Raw genomic sequence first — 23412 nt, forward strand, 5'->3', positions numbered from 1 at the left:
TAATTGTGATTGCGATCACCGAGAAATATCACTCTTTATAGTCAGCGGTGATTTGTGGTGCTGCTATTTCTGATACTTTGTCCAATTCCAAGAATGAGCTCTCTTCAAAACGAACTAATGAACTTATTGAAATTGGAAAATTAGGCAAAATGTTTTTTGGGAATAGTGCTGATTCTGAGTTTGTATTACGATAATAACGTAAATTTGATGTGGTGAAGGAATAGATACGCAGCAGTCGTTAAAATCCCGTCGGCATTTTTTTTAACATAGTTTTTATATTCTAACCATCGTGATTGAAACCGCTAGCTGTATGTTTTGGTAAAGTATGAATAATTCATCATTGTTATTTCGTAAAGTATGTCTCTATTCATAAAAGATGAATAAGACATCCTTTATAATACTGTTGGTAGTAGCCGGAGCTATCTTAACCTCATTCACAGTCGCAATGATTTCGCGTATTCAGTAATTTAGTCACCGGCAGTGATCGGCTACTTCCCTTCAATCACAGCGACATATTGCTCATCACTAGGTAGCAGCCTGTACTATGTTCACTGGAGCCAGTGACACCATCACAGTGATTCATGAGTAACTGCTATGGTGAGTATTAAATCACCGACAGTGACTGCTACTTTTCAGTAACGGTAATTCCATCGTAGTAAACGATATATCGCTAATCACTAGTACGAGTATGCAGACGAATATCTAATGGCTTGAAGAGCAGAAACGAGCGCTGCAGGGAAAAAAGAACAGCTAAAGCGGAAATATCGCATGTCTACCAGTGCAACATACCACACAGCATTCGAGGGATCCAGAGTCACTAAATTATCAGAATTGTGATTCCGGTGATAAACTCTATGTAGTAACACTTAAGAGAATGGGGATATCACGGAAAATGGAGAAATTTTCGCAGTGCTTGCTTAATAGCTTTTTTGCTTCTGAAGTAGCCGACGGTATACCTCATCAAATGTTGACCATAAGTCAATTTCTACGCCAATTGCATTACTGGATATGTTATAAAGTCGATACCTAATACCATCATTAAGATACCTAACGCAGATTAAGAAAGCAAAAAAGGTCATCCCGCCTCGCTAAAAATAATGATTAAGTCAATGCGTCCACTTTTTGTTGTAAATGTCATTAGGGAATGATCTCTGCATTCTATTCGGGTTTTCACCGCGTCCGTTGTGTTTTGGCGACAACACTTTCGCTGACATTCTCCTTCGACCTGAAGACGCTGACTGCAAAGTCAGCGAAACTGTTGTCGCCAAATCACAACGGACGCGGTGAAGACCCGAATAGAATGCAGAGATCATCTAATCAACGCCGCGGAAATCTTCGAACCGTCATTAGGGAACGGAGAAATATATATCATTATATCTTTATATATTAGAAATATAAAGAAAAATCAAATAATAATCACAATACGTTGAGAAAAATTGGTGTCAAATTTTCATCGGGTGACCGACGTAAAATAAGAGCAAATCGCCAATCGGGATGAATCTCCATTAATAAAGATAAATGAGATTCAAATGAATATGGCCAATATAAACCATTTAAAAAATTTCCAGAGTAACTATGGGTCAGAAACCCAAGAACGCTCTCCAGACCACGAGAGGAGTAGGAAAGAGTAGATGCAGGTAAACTTTCATTGAGTCATTGACAATAAATCAAGAGCGAATATCCGATCGACTAACATTTCGATTTAAAAATAATAGACATTCATTAATGAACAGGACCACTAAATATAACTTAAACTTTTCCATCATAATCACGAGTCGTAAAACCAAGAGCCTCTCTGGACTAGGGCCGCGTAGAGAAGATGGTAGTTGCAGGAAATTTTTTTATTGGTATCCCACTAAATTCATATTCATTTACTTCTGATCACCTACAGCTTAAGCTTTCAATTCCCTTATACAGTTAGCCCGTATTGCCGTCAAAATTCACCGTCACCGACTTGGTTAAATTAGTTAATATTTTAGACGATTCCCTTTCCTCAATTACACAAGTTACAATTCCTTCTCCCGCAGCAATTGACCAACAAACAGTATTAATCACCAGCCTAACCTCATTCTGAAGGAGAAACGGCATCACAATCCTTGATTCACCGTTTCCAAAAATCCTGTCATATTCCCGTAATATTCAATCAAACTCATCAAACGCAGCCAAACGGCCCGTCGTGATAGGCGAGCGCGAGTTCAAACTGATAAAATTTAACTTAAACGTCACTCAAACATTGTAAAAAATGAAATCAGGAAACTTAGGCACATGCAACTTGGAAAATCTTGTAACAAAATATCGTTGGAAAGCCATTTGGCGATTTATTATATCATTTTTTTAATCAGGCAAACAATTTTCTCATCCCTTTCTTTAAACTCCGCCTTTATTTGGCCTTTTTTTATAAACTTCACCAAATTAAATGCTCTCCTAACGATATCAATTTTATCATTACATATCAGCATCAAAGGCATTTCCGATTCGCCGAATCTTTGCGGCCGATGGAAGCAGGCGTTCCGCAAGGATCTACCCCAAGTATGTTGCTTTTCACATTACTCGTTAATGACAGGACATCCACTGGAAATACAACACCACAGATGTACACACACAGCACTGCGATTGCAGCGACGTCAAGGCGGGGTGACACTTACATAAATAAACTTAATAAACATTTAAAACTGATTCACGCGAGGGTACAAACATGGACAATACAGATCAATGCTTCTAACAGTACACACATACACTTTTCACGCACCACAAATGTCATATCATATCAAGGAAAAATGAATACCAAGAGCACCCTCACACTATTTCTCGTCACCTACTTAATAAATTAACCTTCCAACACCACCTGAAATACTGCAACGCCGAAGCTCTAATCAATCGTAAGACAAGAAATTTTAGCATTATGCTCCCGTACTTCTCCACTCTCCCACAGATCCAGTCAAATTATAAACCACGATAGTCAGACACACTATCCGCTAATGCTGCGGCATTTTCGCCCATAATATACATTAATAATAACCATTCGCAATAAACTCGAAGTATTCCAAAATAAATCCCTCCTCCTGAATCTTCCTGACCAGAAGTTCATCGGCATCACTTTATAGTACACCCAGGGTATATAAATTCATTTCCCAGCAAGTAAATAGTTTTAAGTCCAGTTTCGGGGCAAATAACATCGCATTAACAGAAGCTTAGAATTAAGATCCTCCAATATGATAGTTTCCTTCATCAAAGATAACAAAAGGCATTGAATGCGATTTGTCACCCACCATTGGTGTATTTGATAATATACAAATTGTTTGGTGTCAGAAATCCCAGTTTAGACGAATGTCAATGGTCAATTTTAACCTTATTTGAAAAAGGCCAGATTGGCGCCCATGCGATGCCACACCACGCAACGTCACAGGGACCTAGATACTACACGAGTAAATAGGAGCTTTAAATCGTCTGAGATTACCAATACAATACCAAATTTCGCACGAAGCACAGATCTCAGGGAAACATCCCTTAATAATCACCTACTAAAACTGCATGTGATAGAAAAGTTTCCTTCGTGTGAAAGGGTATTAATAATCCATATTTAAGCCAAACGTTACCTGCTAGCAGGATACTCTACGCTACCGCAATGCTCGGCAGCAAGCAGCCTGCATCGTAGCGGCGTTCATAGCCTCGCGCCCAGGTGGCCTCACACAGCAACAGCCAGACGTCGAACGGGCTTTTCCCAGCATTCATACTTAGCCGTCGCGTTTTCGCGCGCTAGAGAATATTCACTTAGCATTTAATCGAAAAAAATTGATATCGTTATTTAATGATCTAAAAGCGTGAAATACGTACACCAGCAGCTCGATTCTGTAAATGTGATATGGCCGTCACAAGCGGATTTCGTCAATGTATTCACGGCTTTGACGCTGGAGCGATTCTGAAACTTTGTAGTGACGTCACTCTCACAGCCGCGTCCGTGAAAGTATTCACGCCCAAGAGGGCCCGTGGTAGCTTCGTCGCGGCAATGCGCTCTAATTTTTCATTATGAATTTACGCTGTAATTGATAATTAATAGCACATTATTAATTAATTACGATGGTGGCTATTTCATATTGTCACTTCCCATAAGTAATATGTATTAAAAACAAATAAAAGAAATGCGTAAAGTTAAATTTACATTCGCGTCCTATTTAAATTGATTGGCCTTCATTGCGATTCAAGTTGGTGGGAAGTTAAACCTTGCGCTGAGGGTTTGACGATTATCTTATATTTGTGCATCTTCTAGAATGTACAAGTAAAATACTCACAACTTAATGTTCTTAATAATTTGGAGTAGAACCAACGGTAAAAGTATTGTGCGGTATTGAATGTTAACAGATTTATTTAATATTTGTTTCGTAAGTTCAAGCCTTCAATTTGTTTTTATTAACGAGAATGGAGGCTCTTTACATACCTCCGCTACTGTTGCATGAGCACCAATGTCGACGGAGGCAATAGATGCACATACTTCGGCGGCAGATACGCGATATCAACAATCCCTTCGAGACGTGAGATTGGCGATGGATCACTACACCACGATTAATTCGTATAGACGTTTAGATGGCTTGCCGGGGCATACTTTAGTACGTTAAGATAAACATTGATCATCTATTCCATCTCTTCCATGCATTATTGCTGCCGTTCAGCAACACGACCAACATGATTCGTTTTTCTGTTGACATAGAAATACTAAGACATGTAAGCATCTCGTCCTCTAGCAGAAACTGTTGATAATCTACTCGTATTCGCGCCAGAAACATTTTCATCAGTATAAATCGTGAATAGTGGCATGTGCTTGCATAATCAGACATACATGTATACGCACCACAGCGCATTTAAAATTATGTACTGAAATGATGAGAACAGCTCAAACGCGTACGAGAATGAACCATTATTAAATAATAGAATAACACTTGTTCTCATTCCGCGTAAGCATTAGCTCCATATTATGAGGAAATTAGGGCTAATTGTGCAATTACGAGCCCGCTACGTGATAACTAACTTTGATACGCAGCACTTGACAACATATAAAAGAGGTAATGTACAGTTTATAGCTATAAACTAATTAAACAACCGTAACTTATCATCAATAGGTACTTTTAAAAGAAAAGACCTCACTCAAAATTGAGTAAAGAAGTATTATTTACTTTGGGAGTGAATATTCCACGGCATTGTATATGTTTCTCTATGGTAACTGAAGTTGCAGTTGGCCGCTGAAGTAAGTTTGTATCGGAGATTCTGATTCGTTCCTCGCGTCCGCACAGCTACCAACATAAGGAACTGAAGTGATCGTTCGCAATCCGTCAAACATCTTACGACACAGGCTTGCAGGATCGCTTGAACGTCTTTCACGGTGAGAGGCGTGAGAACTCCACTGTGGTTCGAACCACGCGAAGCACAGGTATGACATTTACAGAACCGAGCTGCAGGAGTAATAATCTTTCGATTTAAGCTATAAAAAATAGGAAAACACCCTATTCAAACTATTTTTAGACTGCTTCTTCAAGTAGCTCTTCTAATAGTATACTGTATGCCTTTCATGGTTATAGTAATAATGTTTTCACGTTTTAATTGAATAAATGGATCAATTGTTTATTTGTTGCAATAAGTCCAGCAATTAAAAAATAAAATTAATATATTCATACGAAAAAGAATCATAAGCTGAAGTGAAAAACAACATGAAAATAAAAATAAAAAATCTGTAAAAAAAGTGACCTTAAAGTTTCAGACAAAAATATCATTTAACCTATGTTTTCAATTCAGTATTTAACTTTCTGCTATCAAAAATAACACACTGAACACGCAACGCAAACAGATGTGCACATTTATTTATTGTATTGTTAACTGAATGGTTGCGGTGAACATGATTCACGTGACGGCTGTTCAAATATTGTGAAATCAATGGCTCTTAGACAAAAATACTAGACAATATTCCCTATCGAAAGACATCTCTAATTATAAATAAAAGATATTGATTAATGTATATGGCCGTAAAAAATGGCATAATTTTCAGAGTAACCAAGGGTCATAAAAACCAGAGTCCTCCGCCGAACACCAAAGACCATATAAACTATTTCTATATAGTTTATACGGTCTATGGGCCCCTGGGAAAACAAACGATACGCTTTGATATTTTGTATATGACGGCCGAAAAACGTTACACAAGGTAAGTTTACAAACTTTCCGGTTTATCTTACGTGATTACTGCGACGGATATGACGTTCGAAATACCCAAAATAATCCAATACTTTTAAATTATACTATATCAAATATTTACGAGGATAAGGAATACGGTTAGTTAGCACACATGGTTTGTAAAACTTAAAGTTATTCAATGCAAAAATCCAAGAGGCTACTTCGATCTCCTAAGTAGATGCTGACGTCAGCTGAAATTCTATTATTCCGTGTTTTCGTATCTTACTTGTGTCAACAGCGGAAGAGTGCATATCGATTCTGTTGAAGTGCAGGTTGGAGCAAAAATTCCAGGAATAATTCGTGCGTAATTTCAGGGACTAAAAATTCACGATCAATTCCAGATTTTCCCGGCAGCTGGACAACCTGGGAATGCAAGCCAAGAAGCTGCATTGAAATCATAAGTAGATGTTCACGTCGACAGGCATTCCACGTGTTTTTGAATCTTACTTGACATCTAGATTCCGTTTTCCTGTCTGACATTCCACGTATCGTTGACGCAGTAAAAAATCTACGATGCTACCGTACTTAAAATTACGGCAAACTTATTTTAGGCAATAAAATGGGCGTTGAACTGGAAAAATGTAATGTGAAATGCATTTGATTTAACAGATCTCTAAATTCCGTTTCAGTGATATATTTCACGGATAATTCACACATAATTCTCGATTCTCCAGGTTTCCCTGTCATTGGACACCCCCTCGCCCTTTGAACATGATATAAATTCTGAAAAAAAACACACTACCACCCCTTTTTTATACCCCATATTTTACCCCATATTTTAACTTACAAAATCATTATGATAATTGACTTTGGCGATTACATATGTACCGCGCGGCGAACAAACAAAAATAAATTAAACTTCAATAATTATTTACAGAAAATGACACCTAAAATTAAGCAGGAACGTTGATACATTGAAGAGGTTAAAAAAATCTTTAAAACGAAAATAATGATGACTGTACTGTTTTCATAAATAAAAAAACCATATAAAAATCGCAGTTCAATTTCCATTTTCATTGAAAAGAGGATGGAATTTCAACTCGGAAGATATCTCGATTTGAAGATTAAGGATTAACGATAATGGCCATTATAAACAATTTCCAGAGTAACCACGAGTCGTAAAACGAAGAGAGCTCGCCGCACAACGAACTCCTAAAAGAGTGTATTGATACATAATGATATCGTAACTTTAAAAAAATGAGAACCATTACTTTTTTAGAACATAATGATACAAAAAAGAAATGTTTTCCACGGAATCTTGAAATTGCGAACGAAATTGACCACATACATTTGACCAATAATAGAACCGTTCAAAAATCGATATTTTTAAATATGTTTCATTAAAGTGCTAAATAAATATGGAGATATTAAAACTATACATATCATCTTTTGTTTTAATTTCCTTCATATATCACTATGAATGATGGCCTGACGCAACTCATTTCCTTTGAGTTGGTTAGGATACCTCACCATTGAAAATTTAGTCAGTTGGAAAGGGGGGACAAAAACTAGTTTTCTTTATCAGCAAATCATATTACTTGGAACATCCCTCGTGTTGGTGGGGCGTCTGAGGCTTCACTGATAACCTCCCCTACTCCGGCAGCCCGGATCGTGGGAACGGGTCCAAACACCGGTTCCCACGTGGGTGGTCACTGCCGAGCAAAGCATCTGCTGAAAAACCCAATTCCCTCCCCTCTGCGATTTGTCTTCCACCATTACTTCACAGGCCTACCATCTGTTGCTGAAACATTTTACTAATATTTTGGTGATATTTCTATTTACTTTCAAATTTCCAGAAGGGTGAATTGTCATAGGAAGCACCTCTCTCCTCGTTGCAATTTTTCATTGTGCATGGCGACAAATTTTTCAGACGTCTACGAACGCAAATCAACGGGTTCTTGGCGTATTTTACAAACTGTAACATTCAAGCACTGACCAACTCTTCCTGGTCGAGTATATTTTCAATACATTTAAGAAAAATGGCTTTTTCACCGCTTCCTCGCATGAATGCTGAAATAAGAAATGAGCACCCTTATCACGACGATAAAAGTTATATACAATGCTCCTTTCACGTCATTGCTTCCTAAGAAAAAAACACTGCCTAACCGAAGGCACAGTCCTTACAAAACCCGCATAATATAGTTTCTGGCTCGTTAAAAGCATTCGATATAAAAAATGTTCTCAAGTCGTACGGATCGATAGCATTCATTTCTTTCCACGTTGTTAATACCTCAATTCTCTAATATTCAATTTTTTTAACAATTGAAATTAAAGGGAAATAAATTATGCTAATTACTTGCGTTCTCCTATGAGTTCTAGATGATACGAGAAATTCCTCTCGGTCGCAAAACACCCTGCGTACCACCCCGGAATGCCAATAAGCTAAGAACAGGATAGTTATTTTCCCACGATGATTGGATATACCAATTAGTGAAGTGCATGGCCCTCCCTGCTTCGCCCGACCGACCACTTGCGTGGGAACCTGAGTCTGGAGCCATTCCCACGCTCCAAGCTGGTGCAGGTGTTGGGGGGAAGGAAATCAGAGAAGCCCGCCCCCCGGCCCCTTATTGGAAAGAGAAACGGTTAGTGAAATACGAAACGCTGGGAAGTGATAAAAAACTACTTTCCTTGGATCCCTTCCAACCGACGAAATTTTCAACTGACGCAAATGGATCCCAATGAAATGATTTTACTTCACAGACTAACTGCGGCACTGAAGTCTTTCACATTGCTATCCGAGCACTAAATTGTGATACTTTCAATTGATATTATATTTTGGTGAGAATTACTTTTATTTGGGGAGTATTACTAGCGAGCGTACAATGGTAATGATAGAATAAATTAATTTAAAATCAATGACAGAAGTTCAAATGTGACCAGAATTTGCTTTTTTTTAAATCCGCAAGAACGAATAACTGGGGAACGTTGGCCAGTAGTCATAGCTAACAGTTAATTAAATTAGGGAAAGTCCTGCTGATTTGCATTGATATACATACCTGCAAAAGTCGCCGAGAATAATGAAAAAATAACGACGATGAGAGAACTGCAGATATCTGTCTTAATTTATCACTTTCGTCGGACCTGGAAATACAGTGGGGCTGTTCTCTCCGTGTTGCTCCTAAATATCTCTTTTCTCAATTGTTCAAGAAATCTCACAATAAGCCTTGCGCGCAGCCTCCGAGTCTCAAGCGGCTCCCAGCCGAATTCCAACGCTGCACAGTGGGCATAAATCGAGACAAGTATGCCACATATCGCTGTAGGCTTAGATATTGCTAAATTATTGAAACTTTTTGCGAATTGTGTATTTTTAGGATACAATGACACTTAATTTGTGCCATGCAGTCTACTACTTTACCATACTATTTTCATGAGGGCATTAAAAATTTAAAATAGGTGGAAACTCGAAAATTTTATGCGGGAGTATCAAGGGAAAGATACAATTTCCTCTATTGTTAACAGCGATTTGGATATATAATAGCTTTTAATATAGTAAGTGATGATTTAAAATTGCTATAGAGTCTTATAAACTACAATGATTGGTCATTAATAAGTTATAATAACGAAGAATAGCATTTACAAATGTTTTTCATGCTCAAAACAAACACGTGCCAATTTATATCTTATTCTGAGTCAGAGAATGAAATCTTCTAACGTTCTAAAATATTTCGCTATTAATTAGAAAAATTTTTAACGTCCTTTTTTTCCCTCTAGTATCTTTTTTTACTTTACGGGTAATCCCCACAGAGCAAGAAATATAAGAATCTGATGTAAGCAGAAGCGAATGGAAAAGGCCCGTCAATCGCATAGACGGCATTATTTGGGAGACACTATACGTAGAATGGAAACATTTGCACGTGTTCAAATTAAAATAACAAATCCGGGTGCATAAAGAGGTAGCCGCCAAGGACAAAGGATTTGGGGAGCGCGCGTACCGTTTACGTTCATTGCCGTACGCACGCAGCTTGCGCACAAAGAATCAGGGGTAAAACCATTAGAAGAGGGTACGTACCATACATACACCGCAAGTAAGAAGTAATTGAATGTAATGCACTCAATATTTAGGGATAATTGATTCTCTCTAACGCACTGCTATGCAAGTGACTCCCGAATGCCTACGCCGTGTATTGCGCGTTACGGGGCGCGACATCCGCCCGACATCATTTCGCTTTACCATGAAAAAATCGGAGGGTTGCAAGTAGGAGCAAGATTTATCTTTTCCGTCTAATAATATAGGCTATCGTGGAGTAAATATCTCTGGAGCGGCGGTATCTTTCATCCTAGCTTTGGGCAGTGGCGCCGACTCCATGGGGCCTGAGGGGGACCGAGCCCCCTCAAAAATTCGTTATGGATAAGAGAAAAAAAATGTGTCAGGCTTGTCGATTTTCCCCGGACTGTCCAGATGTCGGTTATCAGGGTTCTAATGTTGATCATAAGTCTCTTCTAAAATGCTTAAAAAACTTAAAACTCACTACTTACAAAATTTCCCGGGGCAAGATCCCCGGTTTGGGCCCCCCCAATATTTTTGTAAGTCGGCGCCCCTGGCTTTAGGTAAAAATTAACGAAAAACGGTGATTTTTTCAACAAATCATGAAGTTCAAAAAAACATATGACTTCAACAAAAGTTCACTTTAAATTAATTATAGGAATAGTAATATCAACGAATGTCCTACAAAATTCCAAATTATTAACGGTACTTCATTGCTTGGGAAACATACATTGAACGTTTTCGTAAAAGTCGAAAACTCAAGATATCGTAGATTTTTATTGATTTTCGACCAGCTACATAAATTAAACAATTTTTTTAAATATTAACATCAGTTTCACATGCCCATGACATTCTAACTTGATGATATACTAATCCCGGTGCGAAATAAAAAGTCTATATTTTGATTTTTGACCCGCTTTTCTCGATTTCAGCCCACTGAGTTCTGCAGGCCCATAGCAGTTTTTCAGGAATCGCACAGCCTTCCTTTGTATTTTACAAGTTCACGAATTAAGTCTCCAATCACTCCACCAGCCATTGGTGTAAGCTTTAGGAAGTAAGGAAAAAGATATCACCTCCAGAGAATGCGACTACCAAGAGAAATTTCACATTGGACGGCAGTTAAATGTATCGTCCTTCCCCTCTAAAACCTTTACATAGGGATTACTAACCCAACAACATGCGAAACTCGGAGCAAAGAGATCTTAAGAAGAACGGCAGAGCGAAAAATTTACTATGGATAAGAAATTGCAATATCCTTGTTCGGCAGTCAGGGGGAACTACCGTCTCAGCCATTAACTCACAAAAATATCTGTATTATTTTTTATTAGTGATGGACATATCCAAAAGGTGAAAAATCCGAACTTTCGACTTCGGATGCAAATATGAAAATCTCTCTTCATAAGGTAAAATCGTTAATGCTTATTCCGATGAATTCAAATTAAATTATTGTCATAGCGCTGTATTTTAGATTGGTGTTACTGAAACCAGGATAAAAGCATCTATTTCAAATTATTTTCTGGCATTTCTATCAGCCATTCAGTAACTAACATCTACTAGGGAGCAAGGGCGACGGAGAGAGAGTAATGGTGGGGATTTAATTCCACGAATCCTTACAGGTAGAACTGATAGGATCGTCAAGAAATCTTTCCATTCGAACAGGCCAGAGCACTTATGCTTAGGGGTACGCCAGCCACCTACAAACATATCATTGTGTATAAACCTCTAAAATCTCTAAGTACACATTACTACAAAAACTTCTTCAAGTTCAAATTATGTAATATGGAATAAAAATCATTATTATTATCATTAAATCTCATGTGTGAAAACGTACTTTTGGTGAGAGCCTTTAAAATTAACTTACTTTACTCCAGAAATATATAAAACACTGTAGGATATGTTATCATGATGATATGTTGATCATATAAATAAAATAAGAGAGACCGTCGAACAGACAGATTCAGGATGAATTATTTTCCACCATCAATAAGAGATTATGACGGCAGCGTTAGAAATCACAAATATATTAGATGACTTGAAGTGTAGCCTAATAACTTATACATAACTTAATGCATGTTTCTGAATTTTATAATTATTCCTAACAGCATGTGGTAGGATAATTTTTTATTATGCTTGGCGATTTTGGACCATGTGGTGAGCATGTGGGAGTCCAATTGCAAGCTACATGCTGATGATTGAACACCCCCTGCCAAACACCCTTGAGGTGACCTGCAGGGTAGATGTAGATTTTTATACACAGATGGGCGTGAGCAGACTACGGTGAAGTGGTACCGTAATATCAAAATTGAGTTTTTAAAGATCAGTATTATGGGTACTGAGAACGAGAGCTTTATCCGGAAAGAAGGCAGGAGATTCCTATTAGGGATTTATAAGCACCTCAGCGGGTGAAAATGCTTTCCGCTACCAGGTAGAATTTTTATAGATATAGGAGGGTTTCAAATGAAAGCGACGGTTAACGGTGCCAAAAGATAAATAATCAGTACATAATATAAACACAACTTAAGAAAGTTACAAGACGCGGTTGTACCAGAGTTGAAGTGGACATATCGACTAAGGCATGCATAATATTTTCCCCTTGGTATGTGACTTTCACCACTTATCAAGAGGAAAGCTTGAAACATATCACATCCACCGCCAAGCCACACGTAAGCTTTACAATCGGGCTCACCATTAGGTAGAGACCTCTTGCAAGCCCAAATTGTTTTCTTGCTTCGTCCATGGTCCCAAAGGGCCAAGCGACGACAGTAAAAATGACGTTAAAATCATAGAAAAACATATTTTTACACGGAAAATTACCCAATATTCCCTCCTAATTTTTACTTCCCTAGTCAATTCATAAAAAACGGAAGCCTCTTCATTCTATCTCCAAATCCAATCCAAATCTCCAAATCAAGGTCTTTCGGAATAAATAAACCTTATTGGCGAGCCTATAATCACGGTAAATAAAGTATAAGCGAGCACTTTTTTCTGCGAGCCCAGTTTATCATGCTTCGGCGCGACCAGCTCTGATGCTTTTATTAACTACGAGGCGAGTCCTTGCGAGGCCATAAACAAGAACTTAAGTTTCTTTGCGTCTATTATAAATAACCCTTCTGCAAACGGAACCATTCCACAATCGACTCCAGAACCGTGAAAAAACGGAAAATTTAACAAGTATGATATCTCGAAATATGATTTAATGCTTTCCCGGCGAATAATGTGGGTAAACTTTTCTCGGGATTCCCACCGGGTTAATGTTATTATATCGGCCAACGTTTCAAGTACCGTCTCTGCACTCATCTTCAGGGCTGAACGAACCTCAGCCCAGGAATGCAACCCCTTCCAAGGAACCAACCCGCGAACCCGATAATTACACTCACCCCGTGGCTACGCCACTGGTGTTAACCTATCGGGAAGGAATGCAAACATCTGGGAACTCGAATATGCTTTCCCCATGCCTTGTGGCCTTCGTGTACGAGGTGTTCATTTCCATAGGAAATATTATTACTTTTAAATATAAAACACGACGAAAGAGGAGTATTTATCAAGATTATTAAAATAATTTACTCTTTAATGTTATCCATTTCCCATGATAATATTGATGTCGAATTTTCACGGCCTCAAGTTCAGCACATGCAGCCAGCTTGTGTTGCCATACACATTTACGACGAGGTTTTCCCTTCCATAACGGGTTTTCCCTTTCTAAGGATCCTATCCCACTCCACTGCCGTTCGCGTGCTGCATAACATTCGCAATGCACTCCCAAGGGTTTGGGGAAGCAGTTAAAATATTTACAAGGCCATGCTGCACTTCACTGAGCCCCTTCAACACTCGAGCCAGACAGGTCTTCGGAATCTTCAAAAGGGCTTTAAATCCGGCAGTCGCCTTCCCCAATGTTCCCCGTGGAGTATGGGAGGGCCAACAGGTCTGCTAATCGCCAACAATAACCCTGAGGAACACACTTCCCTCCATTGAGCCTTTTGAAAGGATCCTTGGGCATGTTTGGGTAGACAAGGGACGTGCTACCGTGGGTGTCGCAAAGCAGTCGACAAGGTCGTATGCATATCGTATGCTTGGAGACAACACAGATGAGGCTCCAATAATTCCAACGTATTGCAATTCTAGGGAGACGTGCAAAATTTCGCTGAGAGTTTAATTTTGTACGAAAAATTATTACACCTTACCTTATAAGAATAGGATTGACATAAATAATCTTTCTGCGTATATTTTATTCGGCATCAACCTTGTCGCAAATCCTAATTTAAGCGTCATTTTATAACAATGCCTAACGCAAGAGAAGCCATAATCAGTATTTCAATTGCGATATGCGCCTTAACTACGCTGGGCAGAAAATGATTATTTTTCAGCTTAAAATATGTCCTACGCGGGAAAATTGGTAACTTATATGAGGGTCTCATATCCGATTTTTTTTTCAATCGCAGATAATGCTACCCACTGCCGCCATAGCTTTAAAGAAGTCTTAGCACGGTGCGAAATTTCAGGCTGAATTTTGAGAGTAATACCATTAGGTAATGATGGATATAACATACAAGATGTTTGGCGAATATTGAAATCTTCCTAGGAACTTTTATTGTTATACGATAGGTGAGAATGATCCAATAATATCGAGTAAATGCAAAGAGCGTGCCACTCTAAATGTGTAGCTGCGTGTGGTATCACTTCAAATTTAGCTATTTGGAAGCCGAATATTGGGATAATTTTCAATCACTTTTTCACATGTTATACCTAGATGAACTCGTACTAGAGAGGGAAATAATTCCCATAACGATGGGTTAAAGAAGGTAAGTGCCAAATAAATGCAAATATTGGCGTATAAATGCCTATTTGAGGATTGAATCCGAATATATATTTCGCCCATCAAAATACTGTATAAAAACGTTTGAACAGCTCTCGAACGTCATAGCATCTATTCACTAGCTTCGAGATGAAATTTACAACCAATCAGAACGAAAAATACCTCATTGGTATGTTTTTGCTGTTCCGCTCGATAATCTCTTTCCCCGTCCAGAACTATATCCAATATCAACCTCAAAGAATAAGAGCACACCATGAAAAGGTGACTTAAGTTACCTCGCTAATACGGGTGCAGAGTTCGGAAAAAATAAATTGAATATTTCTTCATTCACACTGAAAAAGGCCTCAATAATAAACGATTACATTTACCACATGCGTAATAACGAAAGAATATTATATACGGAATCGAATGGTGAAAAGACAGTAATAAATTTGTTTCATTCGTAAATTAGCCTTTGAGATGACTCTCCGCACATGAATCACTACCCCGTTAGTAAACCACATCCATTTCCATTAACCGCGACTCCCAGGGGCTTAAATGAGGTGCAACGCAACTTCCCAAATCAGAAATAGGATATTCTCAAGAAATCTAGTTTCTCTGATCATCAAATTTTTACTGCGAAATTGGCAATTTGGAAAGATCACAATAACAATTAGTATTTGCGGCAGTCATGTCCACCGATGCATCAAAATTGGAAAGAACCTAACATTTCAACAGCGAAACGATGAAATAAACTCGAAATCTTCACTTTCCACGCTACTTAGGGCCCAAGTTACCCTTACATTAATTCTCATATAATTATATCGATCACGTAGAACATACATCCTTTAACCCTCATCATCTCTGCGGTAACCACCGTTGCCTTTATTAGCAAGCAGTAAATGCATACTGAAGTTACGAATTGCACATAAATATAAACCGGCATTTCATGCATCGTAATTGGACGCCACCAATTTAATGCGTCGAATTCAAAAGCGCTTAATTCCATATGTAATCATAAAGAAAGCAGTCTTGGTGGCTGCTCATTAAAATTTATGGTTCACATTGAAACCACAACACAAGTATCATTACCATAAATGGAAAAAGACAAAATGAAAATACATACGCATAAACCTTATCAAAATCCAGAAACTTTTTTTTCCTTGAGCATTTGATTCCACAGAGGTCAAATTAAAAATATACAACATGAGCACATAACGTATCCTCGTACTCATTGTCAGACAAACCTAAAAAACCACCACGTGAACACGGATTTAACCATTCCAATTATATTCTAACGTTTAATAGTCGATTAACCTTTTCCAATATTCAGTTTTTTATTTAGTTTATCATTGAGCGTATAGCAACGGAAAGCATAAGACAATACGGATAAATTACTACAGTAAAATTAATAATTTAAAATTCGTACTCACCCTACCGTCGATTGCCTCCTGCAGATGCCATGGTGGACAGCCTGCCTGGACAGCCTGCAGAGGAAATGGGTACTTATATTTAAATATACTAAGATATTTACCAGGGCACACAAGAATAGGCTATTGAATCATATGTATCGTACATAGAAAAATCAAGAAAGAATACAGAAAATACCACGCCGCTTAACCGAAAATACTTGGAACAATTCTTCTATTAACTGGGATTGAAAATCATTTGATAATTACCATACCCTAGCGTCCTCCCCGACCCTTTCTGTCGACTTTGCCTTAGCTGCAGTCATAAAAGCACCTGTATTTATAAGATGATAACAGCAGTGATTAAATTATCGCCTAGGAAATTATCCTACAAACACCCACCAAAAAGAACGAAAATTCCAAGCTAAAATATCACTAAAAAATAACGGAAGCAGAGATACATTGACTCCTCGTTAAATTTATTTTTCACCAAATGGGGTCGTTTCACGAATTGATTCAATAGGGTCTCAATGAGCCAAGTCATGAGGAGAATTTCTATCCGAGATTATGACGACGCATTGCGCGACAGAATCAAATATTAAATAAATTCTTGCTACTCATTTCCCACGCTAGAAAGCCAATATCTTTTCACCGCATTCAATTATATGATTCAAAACTTATCGCCAAGTTTGGAGTAATCAGCGATACATTGAAAGGTATCCGGTTGACCTTCGGCGATTATAAAAAGAGAGAATAGGTACTCGATGAAATTGTCAATTTGCACGATCAAATCCCTCATTAATACCAAATAATGAACGGAGGTGAATCCAAAATTGATGGTCTAATTGAAAAGAAAAACACATCGTAGTTAAAAAGAGAAAAAAAAAAAGACTTCGATCAATCACTGAGACACAATAAGTATAATTACGTGCGTGGGAAAATACACATTTTGCAAGATTTAATCCCGAACCACGGCTACATTAGAATTATTACGTGATGCGAGACTCAAAACTTGGTCCATGCGTCACTGTCTGACAATGGCATAAATTTAAAAACATAAAAAAGCTTAAGAATACAACCTTATCGTGACCACTGCCTCATGCCAGAGAACAAGTGTACCAGATAAAAACACAATTGAGCAAATTTCGATAAATTAGCATTAAGTTCATTTTCTTAACATGACCGATACCCTGTTCAGTGTGTCAGATAAGTCAATAAAAGTTTCGTGACGTGAGAGAAAAATCCACCGATCCACACAGTTAATTTAAATCGCATGAATAAATCAGAGCTAAATCACAAAGGGACATTAGAAAGCAACGCTTCGCGAACAATAATATGGCTTCACAATGAATTAATTCACCTAAAGATCTCAACATGATTCAGGGCACACAAGAGCGCACATAATTGCAAACAAAGTAATTGAATTACAACAGGAAAATTTCACGATCCCGAACCCAGAAAAATTATTTAATCATACTGGAGGCTGACTCAGACCGGACCAATAAAGCCACCCACCGGTCATCATGATAGGAACGCGAAACACTATTCATTGAGTTGATTATTTATAACCTAACTAGTGCGATTTGTGAACAATAAAAGATACTGATATGGATTAGAGAAAGCTTCAAAAAGTAAACACGCTGCCCACAAGCTATTAACTCGCCAAAGGATATTAATTTGAGTCATATAAAATAAAACACCGATTATTTTTTTTAACACGGGATGCAAGAAAGAAACTTCTCGTCCCAGCGACACAAGCCAAGGATGTCGGACTCGGAGATTTCACAAGGACATTCCATCAACCCCAACAGCTACAATGGAAACTGTGCAGAAAAACTACGTCGCATTCCGAAGAAAAACCACGGTGGCAAGTGAACGGATAAATCTTAAGAAAAGGAATAACCTTACTCATTCATAGCCAATCGAAAACTCATGCAACAACTGAAATATTGAAACGAGACAAATAACACACGCAATCAATTAAAGTAACAGAGAAATAGATGATAATGTATGAACCGCAGTGACGTGCTTAGAACGTGACACACAAAACTGAACATATTCAAACACCGAAGAACAGTAAAACGTTACGAAATACTAGCACCATAAAGAGAAATATAAATTCAGCAAGAGAATTATGATTTCGACCGCGGGAAATAAACTCTTCTAACACGAGAACGACTGAGATGGGATCACTTTGCACACCGAAGTACTAAATGTTATGGAGAGCAGAGATTTTCACGGGCGATTAATAAAACACACACTATTTTAAACACTAGAGAAGGCCACAATACCTAAGAGAAGCAGCAGGACTCACTTCACACGACACTGGCTGAGAAGCACAACAAGAAGAAGAAAAAACTTGAAGAAAATAAACTGTTTGGCACTTCACAACACGACGAAAAAACACAGTACATGACACGGAAAGGATCGTGGTTGAACACCTTGCCCACGCGACGAAGATGAACTATGGCGACCCTTCCTACCCTGGAGACGGCGGAGAAATCTCCTCAATCTCCTCGTGGCGGGCGGTGGGAGGAGAAGGAAGCGCGAAGAATTATGGGCAGGCAACGGAGGGGAATGGAGAGGGGGGAGGAGAGAGAAGTGTACCATCCCTTCCAACACTTGAAGAGGCGGAGGTGATGGAAAAGGCGGGGATGAAGGGGAGGTACCCAGGGTGGCCACAAGAAAAAGACGTCACGGAGTTACACGTTTGTAGGGAAAATAGAGAACACGCCGCAAGGCAGGCGCGTAGCTTTTCCCAGGCCGTTCACCTATCCCCGAAATCGCATTAAATTAATTAACGTAATTGAATCGGTCGAGGGAACGGAAAAAAAAGTAACAAGTAAAAACAAATTATCTACTACATTCAACTATTTTCGCATGCAACTTGAAAATAAATAAATGCCAACTTTTCATGAGCTAGCAACGACATGAAAGATCTGGTTCATTAAGTCGTTCAGAGAGGACCAATCATTGACGGAAAGAATCACTCGTTAAGGCCTGTTTACACGATACAGTAACACGTACGAGTTGATGTACGTTTGCGTGAATGATTTTTGTGGACAGGAACGGAAAATGTACGAAAGCATGAACCAAATTAGAACAGGTTCTATTTTCTGTTCATGCATTCGCACAAGTTGGGTGGTTACACGGTGCATTTTGGCGCTCATTCTCGCGTTCATAGATTTAGACATTAACCCGAACGTGTTAATGTACCGTGTAAACAGGCCTTGAGTTAGTGTGTGTATACAAACGAGCCCCACAAGACGCAACCATGAGGCCGAAAAGTGGCGGAGAAGTGGAGTGAGAGAGTTAATGACAAAAGAACCACGTGAGACGAATGCGCGAGAATGAGTTGCCACCCACTTTTAATAAGTTGGTGACGTCATTGTAGTTTTGGCTCATAAACGCGTTACTAGAGACCCGTTCCCTAACTAAAAATAATCACTCTCTACAGTGTTTAACAATATCAACCGATGTGAGAGGGAAGCGAGAGGCCGATTATAAGCCGTGAGCAAATGTGTTAAAGGAAAGAGCATAAGTGAGCTCGAAGTGGGTGCAATAAATCATGCTGATATCATTAACCACGTTAAAAATTTCTTTAGGAACAGCAAAGATTATTTAGAAGAGTGGACGCTATATTAAAATGACATTGAACATTTTCATTGGATTACATTAAAACATGAACTTAAAGGGAACTATGTTCTATAATCATTCGATCATTGTGCATAAATTTTTCCATATAATATGTATAATGTGTATATTATGTATAAATGTGATAAAGAGTTACTTCGGTCGTCGATTTTCCTCCGCGAATAGCTCCTATTATAGGATACGGAACAATAAAATGAAAGTAGCGTCCCTTCCTCTTTCGAACTCCGAAACAGTTGACAATTAAATAATTTAGTGAACATTTGCTTGGTGGGTTGTATCCATTGTTAATTCCTTCTCAATTTCCACGCATAAGATAGCTATAAATTCCACTTACAAAGCTTATTCATAAATTGAAACAAGCAAATAAATTCCATTTCCTTAGTTTGCATGTATTGCATATACTTTAACGCAATGGCCGTGGTAATTATGACTTGATTTCGGTATACCTTTCTTTCCTGATATCTGGCACATTTTTTGCTTACATTTTTAATTTTAGGGCACTAGGGGAAGTTGTTAATATAATTTTGATGGTTTTGCGAAAAATTTGGTTCTGAGACCTTGATCATAGTCAACAACTTTAAATAATTAAAAGAAAGTAACAGGACATGCGTCCCTGAGTTGGTTGTCTCCTAAAGGAAAGTATGTTGGACTGTCGTTACTCGGGTGAACATTTCTAGGGGGTAAACAAGCCCCCGAAGCTGCTTCGACACTTTTCAGAAACTTCATTCGGGACTAATATTACAGCAGGCACTCCAGAATCGATTTCGCAGGGAGGTCCAAAATATATAAATTAATTAAGGTACTTGCTCACAACGCTGTAGCTTTGTGAAATGTTCTTCATCTACATCTACACGATGTCATACGAGCCGACTCCAGAGTTTATGGCAGCGGGTAATCATTCCTTTGCAACCAGTGTTGGGGGCAAAGCCCCCGCATGCTCCCTCCTCCAACCCCCTGGTGCCAAGTTAGCACTTATTTCCCGGGGGCTGCTTTTCTTTGCCTTAAATATTACTTCTCGATTTATTGTTTTTTGCGTTTGCGTTCGATTTTGAATTAGTTTGCCCCGGCTTGCGCCGAGCTGGTACCCACCTCACCTCCCGCGTAATGCGTCAGGATCATTGGGAATCGGCTTTCCTAGGCTTTTAATTTATTTACTTGGTTCGTGTTGTTCTTATTGCTTAAGATGATTTATTTTATTCATGAGAGTTTTGGTAGTTTTAATTATCTTTTATTCATTAACTCAATTCTGTTAAATTTTAAGTTGTGCTTTTGCAATTCACCTCCAATTTCGGTTCTTAGGTGCTCAAGCGAGTTACATTCTTTCAGCAGATGCCATGCATGTTACTTGTCACTATTGCAGAATGTGCACCTTTCAGTGTCACATAAGTTAAAAGCTTTTAACTTTGCTTTAAAATCGCTGTGTCCGGTTTAAAACTGCACTGTAATAATCAATAATGATCTATATCTGAGGCTTTACGTGGAAGTATGTCGTCATTGAAGTAACAGTATGTTTCTCTGCCTTCGGAGGAGTCGTCCCGCTGTTTTTGCCACCTGGCATTTCTTTGCAACATGCATTTGCCAGCTACATCCGGGCGCTTCACCTCAAAAACACGCGTAATTACGAGGCAGATAGCAAAGATCACACCAAGCATGCGCCAGTCATTTTGCAACATATGACACTATTTAGCTGTAGCACTGAATTCGTCCAAAAAAAACATAAGGTACGCAAGAAAAACAACGTGCACACCAAAAATTTCGTATTACTGCGTATATTATTAGGTAACTCTTTATATTACGACCCTATTTTAGTAACCCTGTAATTTCAATTTTCCATTCGAGCACACCGCGGAGTTCATCCGACACAAGTGCTAATTTCCTCGGTTTTGCAGTGAATGCTCGGAGTTTCAATTCATTTTATAAGATTTGGTTCCGGTGATTTGATTCAAGGATTCCGGTGATTCGATTCTTCAAATCGGTCGTAATGAATATAATAAATGGCGTAACTATGGGGGGAGGATGAGGGGATGTATCACTCCCCCCAAAGCCTCTGAGAAATCAAATATATATATATATATATATATATATATGAAAATCTTGTCTGTATTTGATATATTATAACTGCATCTGCTAAAAGTTAAATTTTAAGTAACAAAATGATGTAAAATGCATTTTCAGGCACGTTATTTTTCTAAACTTTTCATGATAGGGGATAACGTTTCCTGGGGGGTAGCCCCCCACTAACCCTCCTCGTCCCACCCAAAGCTCCCTCATCCCCCCCAAAGGAAATTCCTAGTTAAGCCGCTGAATGAAATCGTAGAAATTGACGATTGTTTAAACTGACCTAAATCTATACATATGCGTAGTGGATCCAAGTGACTTTTGAGATGAACTCGGGAGGAAATCAATATATTTTTTTCGACTAACAATAAGAGTTAATCAATTGAAAATAAAAATTGATTCTTTTCGGCAACCAAACTGCTTTGCCAACATTCAACCAGCTTTGAAAGACGGTCGCTGTAGCTACTACACGTTGCCCATCTACATCTACACGATGCCAAGCGAGCTGACTCCTGTGTGTATGGTAGCGGGTAAACACCTCTTCAACATGCATCGGTCATCTACATTCGGTTAACGTGATTTGATACACGGATATTATTCCATTCGTCAAAGCGTTCATAATGAATTGAGTCATGAGAATGCACGATTGTTTGAAATGAACTAAATCCATGACGCATAGTGGATACAATCGATTTTTAGATGAACTGGGAAGGAAATTAATTTACAGTGGTGGTTTTTTCAACCTCCAATCGCTCAGCAAAAAAACATCATACATATAACAGGCGGGTAATGTGCGCCAGGGGCGCACCTAGGAATGAATGCTTGGGGGGGGGGGGGTTAAGGTGCAACTAATACCGGTGTGTGTGGGGGTATGGAATACCCACCAGGATAAGCGGTAGGTGCGATATTAGTAAATTGCGGAATTTTAAGATAAATGGTTCAAATTGGTGAGTTTTAAGGCATCCTGAGGGGTATTTCATTAATCCTTACACTATTAATTAGTAATATCAATCCTATCAAGTAAAATGGATTAAACTTAAAAATTTCTCTGAGCTCTGGGGGGGGGGGGGGGTTTATCCCCCAAACCCCCTTCGCTGCGCCACTGCTGTGCGGATAGGGCAACGGTGCATCCTCCGCATTATGCCCATTCCCATTCAATACAAAAGAGGAGTCATGCTAACTTCTGGAAGTGTTCGGATCCATGAGAACGCCAGTCATCTCAGCGCTAATGCAACCCACCGCTCCTTGAGCGATTTCAATGGAACATTTTCGATCGTCCGCCGTGAAATGCCAGCCTA

Source organism: Ischnura elegans, chromosome 1 (genome assembly GCF_921293095.1).
Source record: "Ischnura elegans chromosome 1, ioIscEleg1.1, whole genome shotgun sequence".
In the NCBI taxonomy this organism is placed as follows: Eukaryota; Metazoa; Arthropoda; class Insecta; order Odonata; family Coenagrionidae; genus Ischnura; species Ischnura elegans.